Source organism: Ursus maritimus, unplaced genomic scaffold (genome assembly GCF_017311325.1).
Source record: "Ursus maritimus isolate PB19 unplaced genomic scaffold, ASM1731132v1 scaffold_7, whole genome shotgun sequence".
Lineage (NCBI taxonomy): Eukaryota > Metazoa > Chordata > Mammalia > Carnivora > Ursidae > Ursus > Ursus maritimus.
Window position 1 is genome coordinate 72635077 of NW_024426885.1, and position 16190 is coordinate 72651266.

The following is a 16190-nucleotide window of genomic DNA, read 5'->3' on the forward strand; positions in this document are numbered from 1 at the left end:
CTGCATGTGTTCTGCTGTTGTGTTTTGGCTTCTCTGTCCTTAAGGCCCATTGTGTATAGAGGCTCTCCTTGCCTGCTGTGGATACTGTTTGGTCCCTGGCCTCAATGTGGCGAGTTTTAATTAAGTGTACTCTGGACTGCTTGTGAAATGAAACTTGTCTCCATGTCCACTGGAATGAAGCACTTCCAAAACTCTTTGGTCAGGAGACATTGTACGGGCTGGGGTTTGTGGTGGTCTTTTGGGGAAGGGACCTGTTACACTGTGAGTGAAGTAAGCGTGACTGAGAAGGGAAGACCCACTGAAGTGTGGGGGTGGGGCTTGATGTAAGCAAGTTAGGCACCCAGTGTCCATCTGTACTGCTTCCTGCAGGTGGCTGGGTGTTTATGCTGAGGGGTGGAGAAGGGAACTGACACCAGCCAGCTCCTTTGTTCCTTGAGAGGTGACTCTGTGAACTCTGCCTCTCAGCGACACACTCTGAGTAGAGCAAATAATCTCCCCACTGTATGCCTCAGTCACTCTTCAGATTGCTCTTTCCATGCTGTCTGCCCCCAGGGTTGTTTGCCTACTTTCTTACCAAAAGCAGCGCAGTGCCCTCTGGACTGTATCCCATACATCCCGGCTGCCTTTAAAACTCCGGGCTATAAGCCCCTTTCATTTCAAGAACTCACAAACTTCACCCCCTCTTGTTTCCCAAGCCAGTGGCTATGGGGAAATGTTCTCCTGTGTGTTCTCCTGTGTGCTCCTCTCTCTCTCTCACCTTCTTAGCGACCACAGCTCCCTTCCCACCACAGTGGCTGTAATCCATTTCTTTCCCAAAGTGTGTCTCTGCACTTTTTACCTTCTTCAATGTGGCCCCTTCTCTCCCTTTAGTTGCGGAGTTTGTTCTGTCAGTCCTCAGGTTAATTCCTGGGGTATTTAGCATGATTTGCTAGTTATCTAGTTGTATTCATGGAATGAGGTGAGCCTAAGATCCTCCTACTCTGCCACCATCTTCCTGTTACTACCTGTACCCGACAAAGACTTTTTTTTAAAATCCTTTGAGACTTCATTGAACTGCTACAGAAAGACTTTTGATCCATATATCATCATTAGGGCCAGAGACCCTTTTAACAACGAGTGTTTCATTTGAGCAGGCAGTACAAATTCTTCAAGATGATGTTGCTTGTGAAATCATTCATAAGGTTCGTTCATAAGAAATAAAATTTGTAAAAAGAAGACAATGTTACTACCTATAATGACTCATTGGTCCCAAAGGATCTACATTGAAGGCTTTGGAACTTTTAACAAACTGTTATGTTATGGTTCAGGGAAAAATAGTTTCAGTCATTGGACCTTTTAGTGGCTTAAAAGAGGTTCAAAAAGTAGTCTGAGATACTATGAAGAATATTTGTCCAATTTATAACATTAAAACCTTAATGATTAAATGAGAGTGGGCAAAAGATTCTGAATTAAGATCACAAAGTTGGGAAAGATTTTTGCCATAGTTCAAGCACAAGAATGTGAATAAACGCAAGGAACCAAAGAAAAAAACTGTCAAGAAAGAGTACACACCATTCCCACTATCACAGTCAGAAAGATTGGTAAAGAATTAGCTAGTGGTGAAAATTTTCTGAAGGCAAGTCAAAAGAAGTGACAGAAAATGGAAGCTATAAAGGCTAAACAAGAGGAAGCTCTCGGGTAAGAGACAACAGGAAAGAAACAAAGCTTTTATTCCACCTAAAGAAAAGCCAGTTGTGAAACCAGAGGAAGCTTCTACTGAAAATAAAATTGATGTGGCTGCCATCAAGGAAAAGGTTAAGAAAGTAAAGAATAAGAAACTGGGAGCTCCTTCAGCAAAGAAGTTAGACTTAAAATGGAAGCAGATGAAAAAAAGAAGAGAAGAAAAAGAAGTAACATTAAAAAAAAAAAAAGGAAACCAAAAAACAAACAAAAACCCCTGGATGAGAACTCACTAAGCCATATCCTTTTGTAAAGGATTTTGAGATACTAGGGCATTAGTAGCCTATGTGTGAGAGGGAATACTCTGAACACATTTTTCTGAGTTTGTGTCATTCTTCAAAACAGTGTTTATATAAACAGCTATTCTTTATAAATATAAATTATTGTATTCTCTGTGTGTTTTTTGAAAAACTTTATGCTAGAAAGCAGTATATATGTCTTTGTATATATTGCATCTAATCTGTTTTGGCATGTTTTGCCTGAGCATGACATTAGATGTAATTTTTAGATTGTTTATATAAAGATTTTTGAAATGTGGCTATTGTAATTATCCATCAAATCCAGTGTTTGATGCCACTGGTTAGTCTTTAAATATAATCATGTCCTACCACTTGGTTTTGAGAAAAAAATATGCAAATTTTGCAGTGCTCAAGAAAAAAAAAGAATAATTATAATTCCTAAATATTTAGTCTGATATTCTTTTTAATGTCTATACAAATTTATAAGTTTATATAAATATTAAGATTATCAAAAATATTAAATGCAAAATTATCTTATTTTGACAGTTAATTCATGGAAAAATCACAGCACTGTGGAAAAACAGTTGCTTGAATATGGAGTTTCTGTGGTTTGTTTTACCTTGAACAAATGTTGCTGTGAACTTTTTGAATGCCACTGAAGGGCCATTAGAGCAGTTCCTAGGATTAGGTTGCTGCATCTTGAATTGGACTGAGCAAAGAAATGGACTCCAGCTATTGTAACCTAAAAACTGTGAAAACGAAAAGGATATTTTGGTGAGAAGGAATGTCTTAGAAGCTAAACGCAGTTCATCATGTTCAGCTAATGGGACTGGATAATTCTTGTGATTGAAGCTTTTTGTAAAATTATTGTGTAATGTTTAAGTGGAAGAGGTATACTATCTACCATGGAAGCAAAAAGTGGTTTCAGATAGTCTCTTAATTCATCTCTAACAAGGGACATAATCCCTATATATAATGGAAAAAAATTTGTAGAAGATCTTTCTTCTTTCCAAATCCTAATAAACATTATTATCAAAATATATATCATTTGGAGTCTATTAAAACAACAGTTATTTGGAGAAGGGGTTCTTTTATCTATTGAATCAATACAAAGGACTTCAATTATTTCCGTAGACTTGAGAGAAACAACAGCATCAGCTGATTGGTATTTCACAGAATGGAATGCAGTCCAGGGGGAAGTCACTGGGTGCAGTGGAATAAATGGTAGACTTTGGTATCAGATAGTCATATTTGTGTTCCAGCCTCAACACTTACTTATTATATCATCTTGGGCATGTAAACTACATGTTTGAGGTACAACATTTTTATTTAGCAGAGAAATGTAATAATCTGTACATCATGAAGTGATTGGAACGTTAAATGATGGAACATGGGTAATGCACCCAGCAAAGTGCGTAAAGAGAATGCAAGAATCAGGGTTCCTTCTTACTTGGAGTCATAATACTTCCTTCTAACTTCATCTTGTTAGTCTATTTCTGTGCCCCGAAGCACCCAGCAGTGCTTGAGTGTTTGAAGACATCCTTGATTCCCAAACCCACCTTCAGGTCTTCTTTTTCCCCAGTTAAGATTTTCAAAAGGAGGATGAAAGCAATGTTGGCTGTACGGCATTTCTTGGAAAAGGAAAGAGACCCTTGGGAAGTGAAACATGTTGCAATGAAAACAAAACAAAACAACAAGAACTGGGTGTCTAGGAACTCTGTGGTGGTCTCTGGGTTGCTGGTGATATCATAAGGAAGACTGGTATTTGGATGGAATAAACTAGGTTGTACTTAATGTGATACCAGTTGCATGAGAAACTTCACAACTTCACGTTTTTTCCAATGCCTGCTTTTTAGACTTTTTCATAAAATCTCTGAAGTCTTTCATGCTGTTGAAATAATTTTCCTCTTTTTGATGCTATATGAGTCAATAGCTCATACGTCTTTTTCCTTTCTTACTTTGGTACTATCTGTAATAAATGAGACTTCTCTTTTTCTTAGATTTAAAAGAGGGGAAAGAAAAAAAAATCTTATTTGGCTGACAGACGGATCAGTTTAACATGGTAGTTGTCTGTGGGATTCAGTGGATGAGTAAAGGGCAATTGTATGGTCTTGTTTATGAGCATGCCCAATTATTCTGTACCTAACCCAGAGGTGCTGGAAAAAAGGAAAAAAGATAGGACTTGGGCAATTTATGGCAACTGTGTTCTTTTCCCAACAAGATGAGTTTTTGGAAGGAATTTTATATTCTCTATAGTTATCTTTTTGAACATCCTGAAGTTGTAGGCATTCATATTAGAAAACAAAGTGGATTTCTTTGCTTTGAATGGCTTCTCAAAAAGTTATAATGTAAAACTGATGTTGAATGTCTTTAATGTAGGTCATCCTTTCCTATACATGGGAACAAGTCAGACAATGCTACTTCTTTGTGAAGTTAATAAGTGTCAGGACAGTAAAAATATAACAATAAAAAATCCTAAGGAAGAGTGCTACATTCAAATAAATTTGGATGCACTTAAATGGAAAGGGAAGGAGTTGAAAAATCAGTATTCTGAAAAATATTATAGATTAATGTGTATTATAAATCTTTCTCAGGGGATTATATATATAGCATATTCCTTAATTTTTAGGTAAGATACTTTTATTTTACTTGTGGGAGAAACATCTGTCCATATGCTATCATGGGATTATATTTGAGCTCTTCTATATGGGGAAGTGACATGGTGAAATGAAGGATCATAAACTTGAACATTAGAAAAGAATGAGCCGGGATCTTACCTCTACCTCTTACAAGCAATGTTGTAGAGGCAGATTTTGTATTTGTAAAGATTATTTGAGTAAGGTATATAAACCTTGTAATATACAGTGCACACAGCAAATGGTAGCAATTTTTATTAAATAAAAGAATGTATTCTAAGAAAGATGCAAACATTTAGATACATGTTTTGAGATAATACATAAAAATTTTTCACAAGGAATAAATACTAAACTATCCACAGGAAAAATTTTAATAGATTTATTTATAAATGCCATCTCTCATTTGGATAAAAATTTAGTGATTGGAAACTTGAGATAAATAACATTACTGCTGCAACATAAAGATCATTCTGTCCAGAAAACCTTCTGAAACAATATAGATATTTTTAGTTCATTGAAGTACAGATATCCTAACACAAATATGTTCCATGAGCAAGAACCCAATAGTTTAAAAGTTTGAACTCAAATCAAGTTAATTTGATAACACATTTATGAAGTGTGTATTTGTGTAAACTTTTTTTGTTAAAACTATTCATTCTCTTCCCAATAATGATTACTGTTTTTAGAATTCTCAATGAGGAACAGAGTTCTAAATTTCACAGGTGCTTGAATTTCATGTCCTATATTTTCCAGTCAGTGGCAAATGCTTTCCCAGGGTTACTAACTCTAATCATTGCTGCAATACTTACCTAAGTAATTTTACCGGAGGAATAGAAATCTAAACTGAAATGTAAGATCTTAATTGTTAAATCAAGCTTACCATCAGACTGTTTTGGCATTTGTTAGAAAGCTGTTTTCTACCTCTGTTAAGGCTCATCGATATTCCAAGTGTTTCCTTTAGCTGCTAGAAGTGGCAGAATCTTCTTCCTAAAAGAAGAGAATGGAGAGGACAGACGTCCAGTGGAATCTTATTTTTCTACAGCCACTCTGGACAACAGTGTGGAGGTCCCTTAAAAAGTTAAAAATTGAGCTACCCTATGATCCAGCCATTGCACTACTGGGTATTTACCCCAAAGATACAGACGTAGTGAAGAGAAGGGCCATATGCACCCCAATGTTCATAGCAGCAATGTCCACAATAGCTAAATCGTGGAAGAAGCCGAGATGCCCTTCAACAGATGACTGGATTAAGAAGATGTGGTCCATATATACAATGGAATATTACTCAGCTATCAAAAAGAACAATTTCTCAACATTTGCTGCAACATGGACAGCACTGGAGGAGATAATGCTAAGTGAAATAAGTCAAGCAGAGAAAGACAACTATCGTATGGTTTCTCTCATTTATGGAACATAAGAACTAGGAAGATCGGTAGGAGAAGAAAGGGATAAAGAAAGGGGGGTAATCAGAAGGGGGAATGAAGCATGAGAGACTATGGACTCTGAGAAACAAACTGAGGGCTTCAGAGGGGAGGGGAGTGGGGGAATGGGATAGGCTGGTGATGGGTAGTAAGGAGGGCACGTATTGCATGGTGCACTGGGTGTTATACGCAACTAATGAATCATTGAACATTACATCAGAAACCAGGGATGTACTGTATGGTGACTAACATAATATAATAAAGAAATATTATTATAAAAAAATAAAAGAAATTTGCATTTTGTATTTTTAATGGAATCAGGAATTTGAATCATCTAGCTGGTAATTTAGAAAAGTAAAAAGTCTTTTCATAAAGAAAAAAATAAGTTTATTACTCTTTTGGTTTGATGTTGTATGTTAATGAAATTGTATTATCATTCCAAACTGTAGAATTTATTTCTCTAGTTAATGCAACAGTGAAATTACTCAGTTGGAACAAAATTTAAAATGCTTTATTATTATTTGTTTTTGATAATTAAAACAATAGTTCTAGGGAAATAATAGGTTATAGTTTTCCTGCCCTTTTACTTTCAATTCCTTGGTCTCTACACACATGAATTGTGGGTTTTTTTATGAGGCAGCATGTGCTTTTTAAAAAGATCTAATCTGACCATCTATGACTTCTATATGGAGCATTAACCTACTTACATTTAATGTGTTATTAATATGGTTGGTTTAAATTCATCATCATCTTGCTATTATTTGTTATATATCTCATCTGTACTTTTTTCTCTTTCTCCCCTTTTTCTGCCTTCTTTACAGATCAATAGATTATTTATTGACTTAGCTTTCAATTATAGGTCAATTTTTCCTCTTTCTTTTTGTGCCTGGTGATTGTGAATTCTGTTATGTTGGGTGTTGGATTTATTTGTATTCTCATATACATTCTTTATCCTCTGGGACCTAGTTAAATTAGTTGGAAATAATTTGAATCTTTGGGTCTTGCTTTTAAGATTTGTTATGCTTGACAAGAACAGTGCTCAATCTTAGTCTAATTTTCTTCCATTACTGAGGCAAGATTCTTCTGTGTATTCTGTGTAATGCGCTATGAATTACAAGTTTTTCCAGTGTGCCTGAAGAGAACAGGCCCTATTCACAACCAAGAGGAAATGTCAGGCACTGTTACCAGTAATTGTTTTTGGTGAACTTTTCTCCAGTATTAGGTAGGTTTCTCATGTGCATGTAGTAATCAGTACTTGGATTAATACTCAGAGGAGACTCTGCAGATCTGGAGTTCTCTGTCTCTGCTGCTCTATTGTCTCTGACACTGTGCTAAAAATTCTGGCTGCACTGGTATCCCCAGTCTCCTCATAGTCAGGGAGTATGCCAAACTCCACTTGGGTTCCACCTCTTTGGACTATGCCCTGGAAAAGTATATTTGGCTGAGGCAGTCCTAGGTATTTGCTGGTTTGTTTCCTTAGGGATCACTGTCCCTCATTGTCTGATGTCTAGAACCTTGCAAATAACAGTTTCGTATGTTTTGTTCATTTTTAAATTTAGTTCTTTCGGAAGAATCTGGATTTGTTATTCTATCTTGGCTGGAAGTGGAATTTATTCCTGTTATTTTTAAAGATTAATAAACTGTGATTTAAGAAATTAACATTCACAAATCAATCTGATTATATTAGAATCATGAGTGAGATTACAAGAAAAAAATTTCCAATTTGTAACAACTAAAGTCACAATAAGACTGATGATATCAAACTAGTTTAAAATTGTGTTACTGACCTTGGTTCTGGTGCACTTTAGCCGTTTATTACATATTGATCCTCCGTTGAAATGAAATGAAGAGTTCAGCTTTCCACTGATCCATGGAGATAATGACTATGCACTTCAAGTCAAAAATAATCTTAGTATTAATAGCTTTTGATGTACTAGTCAGTTAATTTCACATCACATTTTTACTTTGGGAAGGATGAGGATTAAGTATTTTATCAAGAAGAAGCATACTCTGATAATACATCCCACAGTTTAGCTACTTGGGAGAGCTATGATAAGGGCATCATCTGTAATTTTCAGGTTGGCCTTAGATTTGGTTAGAGCAAGCACACTTGGTTACAGCAGAAACAATAGGACAAACTCCAGTGCTATGGTTAAGAAGAGTGTGGAGACAGAGAGGCAAAGGCAGTAGAGGTCCCAGGAACACAGGGAACAGCAGTATATGAGATGACTGCAAAGAGAAGACATATCCAAGATAATCCATGATACAGGCACCATGGGAAGAGTCACCTCTGGTCACACATGGGCTGAGCAAGTGATGTCATGACAGTAAGTGTAAGTGGCAAGAGCCTGATGACAGAGCCTAGCTTCCTTCAAACAGGAACCCACCTCAACTTCTCTTCTTGAGCAAGTCTGACTGTCTCTTTCCTTTTGAAAATATCTCCCGTGAGGGTAGGGTCCTTATTGTATTGTTCAAAGTTACATTGCAAACTTTTAGCACAGTGCTACAGAACAAGCACTTGTGGTTTTATTGAACAAATATTTGATTAAGTTGGATGAATGAGAAAGGCAGTAGAAATACAATGTGAGAATTAGAATATCTCAAACCTCAATAATTAGTTCTAAACCCCAAGAATAAGAATGGAGTTGAGAAGTCATTTTGAGTCAATGATTTTCATTTTACAGGTATAAAAACAGAATAGTAGGACAATTCAGATACTACTTTTACCTTGTCTGTATTCTTGAGAGTTTTGTGTTTTTGTGTGTGTGATATGTAGTAGATGTTTTGAGAGACGAATGTCTCCAGTTTTAAAAGAATGACCTACTTCAGTTATAGTTAATTAGTTTGCCATTTAATTCCCATATGAAAAATTGATTTTTTTACTCATAAATACTACAGATTGTCACTAAAACAATTCCATCATAATCACATTTAAGTTTGTGTAGTTGTAATTGCTAGTGTAATTATAGTTATTTTGGTTATCATTTAATTAGATCATAAAGTTTAATTCTTCAAAATATAAAAAAGGCCACATTTTTAAAAGTTGTAACTATTTTTAAACTTATTTTACTTAAGTAGAAATTACCCAATTGTAACTAAAATCATTCATTTGTATGTAAAATCTGGTTTTCCAGCAAGTCAGTGATATCATTCAACAAACTGACAAATACTTGTCTTTGCCTCGTATGCTAATGCATGTATGAAAACTATTTCCCTATACAGTGTTAAGTACTCTACACCAGAGGTCAGCAAATTTCAACCTATAAGACAAATGTTTTTCTAAGTAAACTTTTTGGGGGCCTTCTGTTTTTTCTAAGTAAAAACATTTTGAGACAAAACCTTGCCCATTCAGTTACCTATTGTCTATAGCTGCTTTCAAGTTTCAACAGCAGAGCTGAGTAGTTGTGGTAGAAACTATGACCAGCAAAGCCTTAAACACTAATTATTTAGCATTTTACAGAATAAATGTTTGCCGATCCCTGCTTAAAACAATGGGAAAATAGGAAAAATATGACTTCTCCTTCCAAAGCTTACCTTGATAAAATAAAAGAGTAATGCTTTTCAAATCAATTCTGTTTTTAGAGATTAAAAGCTTTTAACATTACTTTCCTGGGAAGTCCGTGCATCTTTGTACCATGCTTAGAACTGAGTTTCTAAACTAGCAGTTTACCATTTACCAGTATTTTAGGAAGACTCAGCAGTTATGGCAAATTAAGATGGCCACAAATTCTCTGATACCCCTTCCTTTGAGAGAGATCTCTCTCCCCTTCCCTTTCATGTAGGAAGGATTTGTGATCAATTTCACAAATAAATTGCGGAAGAAGTGACTCTGGCAGTTTCTGGACTTAGGCCTTAAGAGATGGCAGCTTTTCCTTCTAGTCTTGGAGTTTTTACTTTTGAGGCCCTCAACTATGATATAAAAATGACTACCCTAAGACTGTCCTTCTGGGAGAAACTTGTGCCACCTGGAAAGGCCCTGGAGGATGAGATCCCCTGCCCCTGTCTTCCCACCTGCTGCAACAAGGATCAGAAAACCACCCAGTCAAGCCCTTCCCAAATTCCTAACACAACAAATTTTGAACAAATTAAAATAGTTGTTTTAAGGCATGAAATGTTAGGGGTAGTTTGTTATGTGGCAACATTTAACAGAATCAGATTTCATTTATAATCTGATTTTTATTGCTGTAAATGAAGCCTGGAGACACAAAATTCCTGAAGGAAAGGAGCAAATAGTCAGTAGCAGATCATGCTTCCCACTTCCACAACTTTCACCACAGTCTCTGCACCTTAAAGAATGGGAGCTTGTCTTGCTGGCTCAGGTATCTGCGTGTGCAGATTGCCAACAGATGTTTGCCAGTTAGAGGGACAGATTACACTTCTCTTCTGAATATGCAGTCAGATGATCCTGTCAAATCTACTTCCTTGGCAAGCATATTGCTTTGTTAAATGCAAGAAAAGGTTAAAGCTTTTGTGTCTTACACTGTTAGCAGACCAGAGTTCATTTCTCATTCATGGTATGTGTGCAGGAGAATCAAGAGAACCCATACATGGTCACTGGCAGACCAACAGTGCACTAATTCATATTCCCCTCTGTAAGTTATAATATCATGCCTACTTCTTGAAGGACTGTCAGGGAATTTTCTGTTAATATAGTGGTCTAAATTCCAATCAAACCTCTTTCTAATATCTCAGATTTTAAAAAGAATGCCATTTAAAAGTCCTCATCTGTTTCATTCTTAGTACTTAACTAAATGGTAACCAATAAAGAGAATGCCCATTTATAGCTAAAGAAATGTCCTAGATCCCTCCTTTAAAGGTCCTTTATGCAAATACAGTCATACTTGGAGTTATTGGGGTTTAGAGCCTCAACATACAAATGTGGAGGGAGAGACAATTCAGCCCACAACAATAAGTGTACATACTTACTCATTTTGTAACACTCCAAAGTGCTTGTAATACCTTAGAACACAAAGTAGATTTTACTTCTTCACACTGGTAAGTTCAGTTAGCTTTAGGATCTTTGTGTCAATTTGGTATAAAATTTGTCTCCTGCCTTACTCCCAGGAGTCACTTCTCACAGGCCACATTTGTACTGCCTGTTGCTCCTTTTTCTCACATGAATGGCAATCTGGAAAGTCAGATATTTAAGTCTCCTAAAAAATGTAAATTAAGTGTAAGTAGTATCTTGATGTGTGGTTTCAAAAATTTTCTCTGAAAATTTTTCATTTGCATTTGTCTTGTAAGTGTCATAGTACTTGTCTAAGAATAGGAACATCTAGGCTTAGATAAAAGTCAGTTATTTAGTTTAATAACTACCAAGACTTTTCGCACTGTTCCAAGTATATTAACTTGCTAGCTAAAGGACATATAACAACACAAGTGCAGGTAGGCATTTTCAGTATAGGCTTACTCGGTTCCTCTGCTTATATTTTGGTATATGCTTTGGTTTTAATTCCTCAGAATCTAAAGGAATTATTTGCATTTAGTTTTGAGGTAACTTGAAAAATTGCTAATTGACTTCCTCAGCTTAGTATGTAAATATCAGAATTGATATAGTGAAAAATTATTTAACAGGGATTATATAAGTATATCAAGTGCCAGAAATGACATCTGATATTTATAATACAATAAAATTGTATTGGAGTATATTTCAAAACATTGTAGTATATGGTATATAAAATATGAAATACAAACCTAGTGTGAAACATCATTCTGGAAATATATGTATTGGACATATTAATGAAAGATAAGAATAGTCATTTACATTCATTTTTGAAGATTGAAGAGATAAGAATTTTTATTTTAATTAATACACACAGAAAATATGTAATAATCTAGATATTTCAAATTCCTTTGCAATATAGCTTTTTTCTCAGTTATAAATCAGGTACAATAATTACAAAATCGGGTGAAGTCACCTACAATCAGTGGCCAAAACCAAATACATATCATGAAGATTCTAAACTGGACACTTTTTTAATGTTTTTTATGCACATTATATATGCTGACTTTCACAATTTTTATCAAGAAGCCAAATGTAAGATACATATACGTATATAGGTATATATATACACATCACATACATATCATAGCTAAGAATAGTGTTGCTGGATACCATGCTATGTGGTTGATTACACAATGACTGAATGTGGAAAATTCTACTTTCATCTCCTGGCACTTTGAGGAGGAGGGAAGTAAAGGGTGGGGAAATAAACTTAAGCAATGTGACATTAAATTACATCCCAAAGTCATTCTGATATGCCACTTTTGAAAGATTTTTTTTTTTTTTCTATCGTGGCTGGCCATTTGGGAAGAAATGATGATACATACTACATCTACCCAGTAATGTAAGCAAAATTCTAAAAATAAAAATTCTGAAAAGCAAATGGTTATTATGAGGTATAAATAAGAAGAGAAAATAGCACAAAATGTCAATTGGATTTTGAGGTTTGTATAAAAGCCATCAAGCAGTGGGTGTCCAATGCTTTCTTGACATTTGTGCTTATGTTAATTGCAAGATAAATAAAATGTGAGCATTTTAAATACAGAAAGGAAAATGCTGTTAACCTTCTGTAGACTGAACTTTATAAAGCTGTTCTAATGTGTAAATATTGCTGAAATTAAAGGACAGAGTATATATCTTTTTTTAAGAGACAATGATTCCAGTCTGACCCAAATTCATTTTATGTCTTGGGAAAGAGTTTGCAGTGCTTATATGGACATATTAGCCCAGTGATAAAGAACCATGGGTGGGCGCACAGTGGCACTTCCCAAAAGAAATAAGAGGCTATTGTACAAAAAAAGTAAAAGAATCTTGGGGTGCCTGGGTGGGTCAGTCGGTTTAGTATCTGACTCCTTATTTGGGCTCAGATCATGATACAGGGTCATGAGATCGAGTCCTGCATCTAGCCCCATGCTCAGCCTCAGCGTGGAGTCTGCTTGAGATTCCCTCTCCTTCTTCCCCTCTCCCAACTCGTGCTTGCTCTGCCTCTCTCAAATAATAATTTAAAAAGAATAAAAGAATTTAATGTGGTTCTGTTTTTCTAAAGTGAGCCATCCAAGGACTCTCTTTATGAATAATATTAAATGTTCAATCTGTATCATTTTATAATGCAACAAACCAACCATCTTCTTAAAATATATAGCTTATACTTTCCTGCTTCTATCATTATCTTTTTAAAAAGTGCATTTGTCATTATAGACAAGGACCAAAAAAAGAATTCTGTACAAAAAATAAATACATTTAGGATAGGGATATAAAGAATCAAACAAAAGGCCAAAACACAAATCAAAATACTGAAGAAAAGCTACATAGATTGGCCTAAGCAACTGAAAGAAGTTGGAGGGGAATGTTTTAAGATGGTGGGAAGATTATCTACAGGGGAAGTTCAGGGGAAGATATTTATACTAGTGCCTACCTCATTCAAACTAAGTAATTAAAGATAGGGAACCTCTGTGTGACACATGATTATCAGTCCTTAGCAATAAATATGCCTTTTTAATTTTATTTTAAGATTTATTATTCACTTGAGAGAGAGAGAGAGAGAGATTGAGAACATGAGCAGGGGCAAGGGTCAGAGAGAAGGAGAAATAGACTCTCACCGAGCAGGGAGCCACGCAGGGCCCAATCCCAGGACCCTGGCATCATGACCTGAGCCAAAGGCAGAATTTTAACCATCTGAGCCCCCCAGGTACACCTAGTGGTTGCAGTAGAAGTTCATATGTCATATGCTGAGAAATATATTATCTTTTTTAAAGAAATCCAAAGTCTTGGTGAAGCTGCTGCCTCTAATAAGTTTAATAAAAAACATATTTAATGGGGCACCTGGGTGGCTCAGTCGTTAAGCATCTGCCTTCGGCTCAGGGTGTGATCCCGGAGTCCTGGGATCGAGCCCCACATCAGGCTCCTCTGCTGGGAGCCTGCTTCTTCCTCTCCCACTCCCCCGCCTGTGTTCCCTCTCTTGCTGGCTGTCTCTCTCTCTCTGTCAAAGAAATAAATAAAATCTTAAAAAAATAATAAAAAAATATAAAACATATTTAAGGTATAAAGGTGGAAAATTCTTTCGTGCTAAAGTGACATGAACTCCATATGGCTCTGTATTTCCTTTACCTTCTGACCAGAATGTCTGTATCATAAGGAAAAATAATACTGTTCCCTAGAGTCCTAGTTCACATACTACCCCCTCAGAGAATATTTCCAGTATCCTTAGAGAAGGATAATTTGTCTTCTGTGTTTCTGTGTGTTACATTATATTACCCCCTAATAATCTTCCCATGGCATTAAAAATACGTATATTGTCTTTTCTCTTTTATTAGATGGCATGTTACATGAAGGAAGATTTTATTCATTTTGCACTTTAGTTTTTATGTCCCACATATAATGAAAGCTCAAAGAACACAGAGGAAATAATGGATGTAGTTCCTGGCCTAATGATTTGGAGTTTGAAATATATTACCATTTACTTATTCTTCCGCCACTGTTCTGCCTTTCTGGATTTCATAATTGATGTAAGGCATAAAAAATGCTTAATGCAGTGCCTGGCACATAGTAAACACTTTTTAAATAATCACACTCCTATTATTAAGTCTGCCCATTTAAGTAATTCTTCTCTCCACTTCTTCAAACACCCAGATCTTCCTACTCTGATACTGAAACCTGAGCCTCCGCTCTACAGATAGCCTTCTCATCTCAAAGCCTGGATAGATCACATTAGCATTTGTAAGTAAAAGTTATACTTTTGGGATGAGGTCAATACCAAGTTATCATACTCTTAATCACTGGAAGACTTTCCTCCCTCCCTCCTCCAAAATATATCTCCTGACTTGCCATTTACTTACAGTGTAAATAAGTATAATAAGAGAGAAACATGGAATTTTCTATAATAAATATAAGCTATGCTAAAAGAATATAAAATGAAGACAAATTAATCCTGCCTGGACCACAAAGGAAGGCACTACAGAGTTAGATTTTTGCAAAGTCTTGAAAGATGAATAGACAAGTGAATAAAGAATGAATAAGCCAAAAAAGCGGAGGCAAGAAATTTCATGGATTATATAGAAAACCATGATTGAGTCTGAATGACCAAATCATGGGGTTGGTGGAGAGCAGGATGTGAGGGATATGAAACCTCCAAAGTTGAAAGGAGCCATATTGCAAGGGTATTAAATGTTATGTGAAGGAGTGATCTATTGTTGACAAAGCCTATGTGAAGAGATTTGTATTTTATAGCAGTAACTAAAGGGAGAAAATTGATGTCCAGGGGAAGAGAATTGGTGCAAATCTGTTGTAGTAGTGCATTAATGATGATGAGGGCAAGTAACCATGGGTATGGAACAGGATAGATAGATTTGAGCACCATATTATGGTGGATTGCAGAAGTTAGAGGAAGTGCAGTCCACAATAAATACCCTCAGGTTCAGTAAATCACAAAACTCACTGAGGCTGTTATACTCCGAGGGTATGGTTATTACAGGATATGGATTAAAGCCAGCCCCAAGGAAAGAAACTCAAAATGCAGAGAAACATGGAGTTTCCAGGTGTCCTCTACCCGTGGAGTCATGGAAAACTCAGTGTTGATACCCAAATATCAATAGGATGTGATTTTAATAGTGAAAGGATAACCAAATATTTTGAGGGCTCCAAAAGGATTTTCAGTTCCTAGCTTCCATGAAACTAGACAGTTACCTCCTTCCCCTTCTTTTTCCTCCTCCTTCTCTTTTTCTTCTTCTCCTTTTCCTCCTCTACTTCCTCCTCGTCCTCCTCCTTCTTCCTCTTCCTGTCCTCTTCTTTCTCTTCTTCTCCTCCTTCTCTTTATCGCTCTTCCTCTTCCACCTCTTCTTTTTTCAACAAGACATACTTTTATTTTTCAGAAGTGAAAATGACAAGTGGCAACTTACCTTTGGAAAGGACATTAAAGAATATCAGGGTAATAAGCTAGCTATCTCATAGAGATAGTAGCCTAAGAAAGAGTGTTATCATACAGCTTTCAAAAAAATTCTATCAAATAAATCTCAGAATAATATGCTTTTAACTAAAACAGCAAAACAAAACCACCACCACCAACAAAAAATTATATAGATCCATTAAATGGTATGTGAAGAAGTAAAATGGAAAACTTGGAAATCCACATACTGAGAGTGTTCTTTTAAAATCAAGGAAGCCCAAATCCTACATT

General features: G+C 35.9%; 1 pseudogene; it reads left to right on the forward strand.

The window, feature by feature from the left end:
* The first annotated feature begins 953 nt into the window (after window positions 1-953).
* On the forward strand, window positions 954-2005 carry LOC103661990 (annotated as a pseudogene).
* The last annotated feature ends 14185 nt before the right edge of the window (window positions 2006-16190 follow it).